The sequence below is a fragment of the Gossypium hirsutum genome, chromosome A11 (genome assembly GCF_007990345.1).
Source record: "Gossypium hirsutum isolate 1008001.06 chromosome A11, Gossypium_hirsutum_v2.1, whole genome shotgun sequence".
In the NCBI taxonomy this organism is placed as follows: domain Eukaryota; kingdom Viridiplantae; phylum Streptophyta; class Magnoliopsida; order Malvales; family Malvaceae; genus Gossypium; species Gossypium hirsutum.
In genome coordinates, this window is record NC_053434.1 from 29404137 (window position 1) to 29415994 (window position 11858).

Genomic DNA, 11858 nt, shown 5'->3' on the forward strand with positions numbered 1-11858 from the left:
TCCGAGGAAAGCCAATGTTGTTGCTGATACTTTGAGTAGTAAATCTTTGTTTACTTTACGTGCGATGAGTACTCAATTAGTTCTATCTAATTACAATTTTATTGTAGCTAAATTGAAAATGAGACCGTTATTTATATAGTAGTTTTACGTTAGAAAGTTGATAATGAATTGTTACCAAAACGGGCTCAATGTGATTTGAACACTGATTCAGAATTTTCGATTGACGCTAATGATAGTCTAAGATTCAGAGGTCGAATTTGTGTTCCAAGAAACTCATAGTTGATTCGGATGATTTTAAATGAAGCTCATAGCAATTGGTTATCTATACATCCGGGAAGTACGAAAATGGATAACGATTTGAAATAGCTTTATTAGTGGCCTGGTATGAAGTGCGATATCTCTGAATTTGTTTTGAAGTGTTTAACCTATCAGCAAGTCAAAGCTGAGCATCAGGTACCGTCTGGGTTAATGCAGCCGATTATGATTCCCGAATGGAAATGTGACTGAATCACGATGGATTTTGTATCGGGTTTGCCTTTGTCACCGAGTAAGAAAGATGCAATCTGGGTAGTTGTTGATAGATTGACTAAATCGGCTTATTTCATTCCTTGATAAACTTGCGGAATTGTACATTTCACAGATTGTAAGATTGCACGGAGTACCTATTTCTATTGTTTCGAATAGAGATCCGAGATTCACATCGCGGTTTTGGAAGAAGCTGCGAGATGCATTAGGTACGAAGCTACATTTCAGTACTGCTTTTCATTTGCAAATAGATGGTCAATCCGAGTGGATTATTTAGATACTCGATAATATGTTGAGATGTTGCATTCTTGAGTTCGAAGGTACGTGGGAATGATACTTGCCATTAATTAAATTTGCGTATAATAATAGCTTTCAATCAAGTATAAAAATGAAACCTTACGAAGCTTTGTATGGTAACAAATGCTGAACACCTTTGTATTGGACTGAGCTCAGTGAGAATAAGATACACGGGGTTGATTTGATCAAAGAAACTGAACAGAAAGTGAAAGTGATTCGCGATAGTCTGAAAGCAGCGTCAGATCGTTAGAAATCATATGTAGACTTGAAACGGAAAGATATTGAGTTTTAGATTGGAGACAAAGTGTTTTTGAAAGTCTCACCGTGGAAGAAAATACTCCGATTCTGTCGTAAAGGCAAATTGAGTCTGAGATTCATTGGGCTGTATGAGATTTTGAGCGTATCGGGCTGGTTGCTTACAGATTGTTGTTGCCATTTGGGCTAGAAAAGATTCATAATGTATTTCATGTATTGTAAACTAAAAAATATATAGGATTTTTCCTATATAAATTACTACCTTTTTACTTAAATTTGTTATTAAAACCAAGTAATTGTTTAATAAATTAATGAAATATGTGAAAATATGAAAACAGAACATAGAAATTATTAAAATGTGATTTTATACTTTATTATATAGTTTTCATGCATAAAATGGCTTATTTTATATTAAATTGAGCATATTCTATTTTTATGACATAAAATGGGCCACGCATGATTAAATTAAATAATAAAATATAAAATTATATTTAATAATTCATTTTAAAATATTTCACTAATAATTTGGGTTTTAATTAATTTAATTAAGTTGGTAAAATTTAATTCTTTGGTCCTCCAACTTATTGATTTATTTTTGGACAGGTTTGAGAGTTTTAATTTGATTACAAAATCGTCCAAATGGAGGGCCAAGTCAACCCAAAATTTGTCTGAATATGGAGGTTCATAAACCATCTTTTGGTTTAATTACATAAGGTCCTTAAAGAGTTGAAGAAATTAAAGATTTGCCCGAAGATTTGCTAGTGACCGAGTATTAGTCTTGAGTTGTTGTGGCACTTAAATTGACCAAGAATCAAGCAAAATCAGCCACATTCCCTCAATTCATGGCTAGCCACCCTTGGAAGGAGTTTTGAAAAATGAACACTCCTATTTTTAGCAAACTAGCTCCCATGCCTCACATATAAATAAGAGCCCTTTTCTCACTTTTTCAATCATCCCTCACTCATTCATCATTCTCTCCTCTCTTAATTCTCTTAGCTTTCTTAGCCCTCACACCTATCATCATCTTTGCATAAAGATTTTGAGCAAATTAGCCTCTTAAAGAACCCTTGGTCAGCCACCTCGGAGAGCCATCAGCAAAGGAGCAAAGTGAAGGAACGAAGGAGCCCTAATCAGTCAGAGTCTTGGGTAACAGCCAGTCTAAATTGGGTTTAATCTTTCTTACTTTAATTTAATTCAAGAATGTTTGCTATGTGTTCTTTGTTCTTGTTTACAACAATGATAGCTTAATTTTATTTAAGCTAAGATGATTGCTTTGATTTAATAATAATTATTTGATTCATGCTTATAATATTTGTCCCTCAATCGATCATGTTTTCAATTAAAATCAAGTTTGTATTTCATTCATATGTGATTGAAATGTACTTGAATTAGCTGAGCGATCCTTACCAGATGATGGGTAATGGACGCATAATTGAAATGTGCATGCTCAATTTAGATCCTAACCCGATTAAATTGCAGGTTGCATAACATCCCTAACCAAGCTCTGTTATCTACATAGTTTTTAGATTTGTGTGATTAAACTGTTTTAAGCCTAACACGTCCCTGCTACCTTGCACGAATACTGAGAAACCCTTAGTAAATAAGGATCATTAAAATGCGTATTTATTAAGTACAGGATTCTGGAAGGACCTAACGTGGTTTCCAAACTCATGAAAGATCAAGTTGCCATGGAATGTTTTTTCAAATATTAATAAGCATGTTGATAAAAATTTAAGTTTAATTAAAGTAATTATCCTAGCTTATTTATGTTATAATTGTTACTTATTGTGTTAATTCTGCTAAAATCTATCTCATTCATATAGTTTTCATACTTAGGATAAATTGCATTAGGGATCATTGCATTTAGTTTCATATACTTAATTTTTCATCACTTCTCAATTATATTGTTTTTATTTATCAAATTGTTCATACACTTTTACAAATTAAGTGACTTAGCACAAATACAATCCTTGTGGAGACGATAACTTGATACTTACTTATTACTTGATAACGACTGTGTACACTGCACAAACCCGAGCGTTACAAGTTTTTGGCTCCGTTGCCGGGGATTATCAACTGTTGCCATAGTCATTTTTTGTGAAATTATTTAATTTCAATTTGGTTGTTTCTAACAGTACTAACTTATTCTTTTTAATTTTGTAATTTTCTTTCTAGGTGTTTCTGAGCATAGATCAGATTATCGATTTACTCCCAGTAGACCCTGAAATTGAGTGAACTTTTAGAAAAAGAAGACATGAACAAATAGCTTAGAGACAGAATGAGATGGACCTTGGAAATCAAAATCAGGACCAAGGTAATAAAGCCGAATATGTACGAAATCCTATCCTTATTGCTGATGATAAGGATTGATGCATCAGACAATATGCTGTGCTCTTTTTCAATTAGTTAAATCCAGGAATTAGAAGGCCAAATATTGAGGAAACCCAATTCGAATTGAAGCCAGTGATGTTTCAAATGATACAAACGGTGGGCAAATTTAGTGGCATGCCCATGGAAGATCCACATCTCCACCTTCGATTGTTTATGGAGGTGAGTGACTTATTCAAGATAGTCGGTGTGACTGAAGACACACTAAGGTTGAAGTTGTTTCCATACTCATTGCGAGATCGAGCATGAGCATGGCTCAATTCATTGCCACCTAGTTCTATATCTACATGGCAAGAATTAGCAGAGAGATTTTTGGTTAATTATTTCCCGCCTAGCAAAAATGCTAAGTTGAGGAACGAGATCACAACTGTCCAACAATTGGATGATGAGTCTTTGTATGAGGCTTGGGACTGATTCAAGGAGTTACTTCGTAAGTGTCCTCATCATGGGATTCCTCATTGTATCCAGTTGGGGACATTCTATAATGGTCTCAATGCACATATAAGATTGATGGTAGATGCTTCTGCGAATGGTGCAATTTTGTCTAAGTCTTATAATGAGGCTTATGAGATCATCGAGAGGATCGCAAGCAATAACTATCAATGGCCAACAAATCGAACAACTCCAGGAAGACGTGTAGCCAGAGTTCATGAAGTTGATGCTCTCACTTCATTATCAACTCAGGTATCGTTTATTTCCTCTATGTTAAAGTAGTTTACCACTAATGGTGGTAATAATTTTGCAGTTCAGCCACCAGTCCGTTTGAAGTAGTTTCCTGTGTATACTGTGGGGAAGGTCATTTTTTCAAAATTTGCCCATTGAATCTCAAGTCAATATACTATGTGGGGAACCAACATCAAAATAGGAGTGGACAAGGACCTCAGTCCAACTTATATAATCCTTCATGGCATAATCACCCTAACTTTTCTTGGAGCAACCAAGGAAATGGACCAAACAACAACTTTATGCAGCATAGACCCAACCAATCTCAGGGGTTTAATCAGCAAGCTCCAAAACCACCTCAAGCTGAATCATCAAATAGTTTGGAGAACTTGTTGAAAGCATACATGGCGAAGAATGACGCTTTGATCTAGAGTTAAGCAGCAATACTAAAAAATTTGGAAAGCCAAATGGGTCAGTTAGCTATGAAGCTTCGTAATAGACCACAAGAAACCTTGCCAAGTGATACTAAGAATCCAAGAAATTTGGGTAAAGAACATATCAAGGCAGTGGCATTACAAAATGGTAAAATTCTAGAACCCCGATTGATTGATGTTGAGGATGAGCCTGTTGAAAAGGGGGAAAGTCAACCAGCTGTTGAAGTCTCTACACCAAAAGAGTTAGAATTTGCAAAGACTGACAAGGTAAATCCTAACTTAGTGAATTCAAATACTTTAACATCTTCTTTGGATGCAGATTTACCTACTCAGAAGAGTTGTCTGGTTCAACCGAAAGTTCCATCACCTCCATATCCACAAAGATTGCAGCAACACAAGCAGAAATAGGAGGTGCAATTTAAGAAGTTTTTGGATGTTCTTAGGCAATTACACATCAATATTCTATTGGTGGAGGCTTTAGAACAAATGCCGAATTATGTGAAGTTTATGAAGGATGTACTATCCAAGAAGAAATGACTGAGTGAGTATGAGACTGTCGCTCTGACAAAAGAGTGCAGTGCGTTCCTGCAGAATAAGCTGCCACTGAAATTGAAGAATCCAGAAAGCTTTACGATACCCTATAACATTGGTGAATCTTATTGTCGTAAAGCTTTGTGTGACTTAGGAGCAAGTATCAACTTGATGCCTAAGTCTATTTTCAAGATGCTAGGGATAGTAGAAGTAAGACCTACAATTGTGACGCTCGAGCTAGCGGATCGATTTTTAGCATACCCCGAAGGAAAGATCGATGATGTTTTGGTAAGAGTCGATAAATTTATTTTTCCTGCTGATTTCATTATTCTAGATTTTGAAGCAGATAAGGAAGTGCTAATTATCCTTAGAAGACCTTTCCTAGCCATGAGAAGAATGTTAATTGATGTGCAGAAAGGCAAACTCACCATGCGAGTTCAAGATGATCAAGTAACTTTTAACATTCTTAAAGCGATGAAATTTCCTGATCTGACAGAAGAATGTTCAGTTATGGAAGAAATAGAAACCTTGAGTTCTATGGAAAGCCATCTTGAAGAAGATCCATTGGAGAAAGCCTTAGGGTTTAACCCTTTGGAGGATGAAGAAGGTGAAGAAAACATGGCTGTGATGGAAGCCAACCCGAGGAATCTTATTCAATCCATACAGTTTGAATCGTTGGAGATGGAAGTCAGAGAATTTGTGCAACCCAAATTGTCAATCGAAGAACCACCTACACTCGAACTAAAGGTACTTCCTTCCTATTTGAAATACATTTATTTAGATAATTGTTCTACTTTGCCTGTGATTATTTTAGCCGAACTGACAAAAGATCAAGAGGAGTAATTAATTTCTATTCTAAAGAAATTTAAGAAAGCAATTAGTTAGACTATAGCTGATATTCGAGGTATAAGCCCTTCATTTTGCATGCACAAAATTATTCTAGAGGAAGGTGAAAAAGCTCAAATTGATGGGCAAAGGAGATGAAGGAAGTTGTGAGAAAGGAAGTGATCAAATGGCTAGATGCAAGAATCATCTATCCTATTTCAGATAGTTCGTGGGTAAGTCTGGTACAGTGTGTGCCGAAGAAAGGTGGAATTACTATTGTTGAGAATGAGTGTAACGAATTGATCCCTACAGGAACTGTTACTGGTTGGAGAATTTGTGTTGACTACAGAAAATTAAATAAAGCCACTCGAAAGGACCATTTTCCGTTGCCTTTTATGGATAAGATGTTAGATCGATTGGCAGGTAATGAATTCTATTGTTTTTTAGATAGTTATTCGGGATATAACCAAATAGTTGTTGCTCCGAAAGACTAACATAAAACAACCTTTAGTTGTTCGTACGGTACGTTTGCTTTTAATTGAATGCCTTTTGGCTTATGCAATGCACTTGCAACATTCCAACGATGCATGATGGCAATATTCACTGATATGATTGAAAATTTTGTTGAGGTTTTCATGGATGATTTTTTTTTGGTAACACTTATGATATTTTTTTGAGTAATTTAGCTAAGGTACTGATGAGCTGCGAAGAGGCGAATCTAGTCCTTAACTGGGAGAAATGCCATTTTATGGTTAAGGAAGGGATTTTCTTAAGGCATAGAATTTCAAAGAAAGGAATTGAAGTCAACAAAGCAAAGGCGGACGTAATTGAAAGATTACCGGCCCCAATGAATGTGAAAGGAGTCAGAAGTTTCTTAGGCCATGCCAATTTTTACCGAAGGTTTATCAAAGATTTTTCAAAAATTTCTAAACCACTGTGTTTGTTGTTAGAGAAAGATACAGTGTTTGATTTCAACAAAGCATGTTTAGAAGCTTTTAAAGAGCTGAAAAAATGGTTATTCTCAGCCCCAATAATCATTACAGCCGATTGGAGCACACCTTTTGAGTTGATGTGTGATGTAAGCGATTATGCTGTTGGAGCTGTGATGGGTCAAAAAAGGAATAAAGTGTTCCACCCCATTTACTATGCAAGTAAAACCTTGACGAGAGCCCAACTCAATTATACGGTAACTGAAAAGGAACTATTTGTTATAGTTTTTGCTTTTGACAAATTCCGCTCATATCCTATAGGTACCAAAGTTATAGTATTTACTGATCATGAGGCCATTAAATACTTGCTCACGAAGAAAGATACGAAATCGAGGCTGATTCATTGGATACTTTTACTCCAAGAATTTGACGTTGAGATCCAAGACAAAAAAGGTGTTAAAAATCAAGTAGCTGATCATCTGTCGAGGTAAGAGCAAGATGAACTCGATGACATGTGCCTATCAACGAGAATTTCCCAGATGAGCACTTATTTGAGGTGAGTCAAATTCATGAAACACCTTGGTTTGCTGATTTTGCTAATTATCTTGCATGCAGAATAATTCCTCGAGAATTGAATACCAACAAAGGAAGAAATTCCTTCATGATAGTCGATATTATATCTAGGAGGACCCACCCTTGTTTAAACAGTATGCAGATAATATAATCCGAAAGTGTGTAGCTAAAAGTGAGATTGTTGAGATCTTACATCATTGCCATTCATCTCCAAGTAGGGAACACTTTGGGGGTGCACGTACCACAACAAAGATTTTGCAAGCAGGTTTCTTTTGGCACTATTTAAAGATGCTTATGCTTATGTGAAGAACTGTGATAGATGCCAAAGGAGCGAAAACATATCACGGAGGAATGAGATGCCCTTAACAAACATTTTGGAGATTGAATTATTTGACGTATAGGGCATTGACTTCTTAGGACCATTTCCTTCTTCATATGCAAACAAATACATCTTAGTTGTTGTGGATTATGTGTCCAAGTGGGCTGAAGCTGAAGCATACCCTACAAATGATACTAAGGTAGTCATGCGATTCCTACATAAGCATGTGTTTACACGATTTGGGACACCAAGAGCTATTATTAGTGATGAAGGTTCTCACTTTGTGAACAAATTGCTTAAGTGGTTGCTTGACAAATATAGTGTGAAACATAAGATTGCTACTACTTATCACCTTCAGTCCAATGGCAAGTTGAAATAGTGAACTGTGAGATCAAAGGTATCCTTGAAAAGGTAGTATGCCCTAGCAATAAAGATTGGTCCCGAAGGCTTGATGATGCATTATGGGCCTATCGAACAACATTTAAGACACCATTAGGAATGACTCCTTATTGGTTGGTTTTTGGGAAGGCATGTCATTTGCCATTGGAGTTGGAGAATAGAGCTCACTAGGCTTTGAAGAAATTGAACTTTGATCTGAAGAATGCCGATGAGAGAAGGATGTTACAACTGGATGAGTTGGAAGAGTTGAGGTTGTTTTCCTATGAGAATGCCAAAATGTGTAAAGAAAGATAAAAAAGATGGCATGATAATCATATATGACCTCACCAGTTTAAAAAAGGTCAGAAGGTTTTATTATTCAATTCAAGGATGAAGTTATTTCCTGGGAAGCTAAAATCCCGATGGAAAGGACCTTATACCATCTATCAAGTTTATCCTTATGGAGCTATTGAATTATTCGACAATCACAGAGGTACGCTTAAAGTTAATGGTCAACGTCTCAAACATTATTGGGATGGTGACGTTGAGCGAGTTGAATCCTCGTTCAAATTAAGAAAACCTTGATTTTTCACAAACTTGTTTTGTAAATAAATAAATAATTAGGATTTATTTTCTTAATTTAGTACATTTAATTAATTCTGTCTAAGGAGATTGGAACTTAAGCAGGACCGTTGTGACCCCTCCAACCTTTCCTAGGAATTAATTTAATGTAATTTATTGAGAAGAAATTTTCTAATTAAGATTTAAAATTTCTTTTAGTTTCATTTGTTTTGTTTAAATTTTAAACTTTTATGTTAATAAAGGGGGTCAAATTTGGCCCAAGTACTAATCAATTTATTTAGTAAGATACAGTCTAAATTTGAGGCCCAAGACAGCAAAAAGAAGAAAAATTCCACACCTATTGCCACCACTTCCATTGCTTGCTGCCCAAGTAACCCTAATGTAGCTAAGGTTTTGCTACATGTTGCCCTAAATTTTCCCTATATAAACCCCTCTTCATTCTACTATTTTTCATATCCCTTAAAGCAATTTTCTTAAACCCTAAAAAATCCCTAAACTTTTCTCTTGTGCCATCAACCTCAAATCTCAAAAGAAATCCTAGTTCTTTTCCCCTTTGTCGAAATCTCCTATTGCCACCTCAAAGAAATCACCGGGGCATCAACGTCACTGTCGCACGTAGTTGTTATCACTGTCGCACACCACCATTACTGTCGCACGTTGCCTTCGCCGCCGCAACCTCTTTGTCGTCGCAAGGTTTGCCGAGCAAGTTCTACCCACTTACCGATTTCTCTTTTCCCCTGTAAGCAAAACTTTGTCGAATTTTTGGAAAAATACCATGTCTCGCAAAAGAACTAGATCATCAAAGACTACTCCTGAAAACCCGATTGTGATCGATGAAGAAGTGAAAGAGAGATTTGGTTCAATTTTCAAAAATCAACCTATGATGCCGAAAAAAGGTTTTAACTTGAAGAGTAATGATTTGATGGTTGTCCCTTTGCCAATTAGAAAGACAATCAATGCTCTCAAGTGGGAACGATTTTGTGATGCTCATTCACTTCTCGATGATGAACTAGTTTGAGAGTTCTATGCAAGTTTGATTACACAAGATGCCACTGAGGTCATCGTTCGGAAGAAAAAGGTACCTCTTACCTCTAAGTCCATCAATGATTTGTTTAACTTACCTGATGTTGAAGAAGATGAGTACTACTCTTTGATGAACAATATCAATTGGGATTTTCTTCAACAAGTGCTTGATGTTGTAACAAATCTAATATCCTAGTGGATTATAAGAAAGTATGGGAGCCATTCTTGCCGAAGGGAATACCTAAAACCAGTAGCAAAGGTGTGGTTTTATTTTGTTCGCTACAGTTTTATGCCTATCTCACACAGTTCCACCATCTCGATGGAACGAATGCTCTTGTTATATGTAATCTTGACATAAAAGTCCATTAATGTTGGGAAAATTATTCTCAAGGAGATTTTTGACTGTGCTAAAAAGAAAAAAAAGTGCTTATTTCCCATCATTAATCACTTCACTTTGCTTAAGGGCCCGTGTTAAAACACAAGCGAATTTGAAGAGGCAATATGTCCAAGGGTGCATTACAAGTCATGATCTAGAAAGATTAATAGAGAAGGTGCATGAGCTGAATCAAGGTGAGCAAGAAGAACCAACTGAGCTAGGTACTGAGGAGTCAATGAATGAAACTGAAACTAAATCAGTTTCAAACACTGAAGAAGAAGAATCTAATAAGGAACCGGTTGAAGACCCTGAACCAAGGGTTGAGCCAGAAGAAGAACCAGTGAAGCTAAGTGTTGAACCTGAATATACAACTCCATTGCCGACTTCTACAAGAACTTCAAGGAAATCAGAGTTGTCAGTGTTGATGGATATGTGCAAGTTCATGCACAATCAACAACAAACTTACTGGAAATATGTAAAAATTAGAGATGATTCGATTCGAAATACTTTTAAGAATATCTCTAACACATTTGTTCCTGAGTTCCCGGATGCTATCTTTGAGACATGGATGGATGATACTGATTATACAAGCAGAGAATGAGCTAAAGAAGACAAGGGGGATGAGTCAAATGAATGAAAGGGGGGATTCTTGTCTTTTTATTTATTTATTTTTGGTCTTTAATAATTTGTTTCTTTAGTAACTAAGATTTAATTTCTGCAAAATAAAACATAGCAAGCATGAATAAATGCTTCCTTTAGAAAGAAAAAGACTAAGTGATGTGGTAATATGAATGAACATGTCTAGGATTGGATTATGAGGAAAGACTTGGTGTTTAAGTAGTCTTAATGACTCACCTCTCTTTCTTTTTAACCCTATTTAGTGTTCAATTTTCATTCATTACTTTGTTCTTGCAAGGAGGACATTGTTTCTTTTTAAAGGGGGGTAAGACAAATAATTGTTGCTCAAATTTTCAAGTATGTTTCAATTATTTCTTTCATGAGTATGTTTTAATAAATGAATGTTTAGAGAATTCTTTGTTAATAAGATAGCTTGTATGCAAGCATGAATGATGATTTTATCTAAATAACTGTATGTTACCATGAAGAACGAAATGATTGTATGATCTTAGTCTTCAGTAATGTTTGCCATGAAAACTTAGTTTCTTTTGAGATTAGACATGCATGAAGGTTTATATCTTTAGAATTGACTTAGTAACTTTCTTGAGGCTAAATCTAAGGAGACATAAAAATCTAAAATGATATAGGCACCATTTTCTTTAGATCGTTTGAGCCTTTTCAAGCCCACCTTATGATATTAGACCCTTAAAACTATAATTTTGAGCTTAAAGGCCTATTTAGTGCAATGAACCTAAAGGCCTATTTAGTGCAATGAACCTACATTACAAGCCACATTACCATCTTTGTAAGTTATCCTAATTTTGTGCACCTATTTTAACTTAAGTTGCCTTGGTAATCAACATTTGATGAAGTTTTCATAAAGATGTATGTGCTCATGCTTATAAAAAAAAAGTGCGAAGAAAAGTTTGCTCAGTCTTCAAAAAGGAAAAAAAATGTATGAGCTTAAGTTCAAAATAAGTTTGGGGGTGTTCCAAAGGTTTACATAAAGAAAAAGGTTGTATTACGAGAAAACCAAGACAAAGGTAAAGGTTAAGATCTTGAAACCGAAATATCCCATCTCTTAAAATCCCTACCTTTGACCGAGCCCCATTACAACATTATAAAAGACCTATTGATTTGAT

At 35.6% G+C, this 11858-nt stretch overlaps 1 non-coding gene across 1 annotated transcript; it reads right to left on the reverse strand.

Annotated features, from left to right (window-relative positions):
- Positions 1–3810: 3810 nt before the first annotated feature.
- Positions 3811–3917, reverse strand: LOC121210541 (small nucleolar RNA R71). The gene has a single exon (XR_005905659.1). It is a non-coding gene; the product is annotated as a small nucleolar RNA R71 (small nucleolar RNA).
- Positions 3918–11858: the final 7941 nt, after the last annotated feature.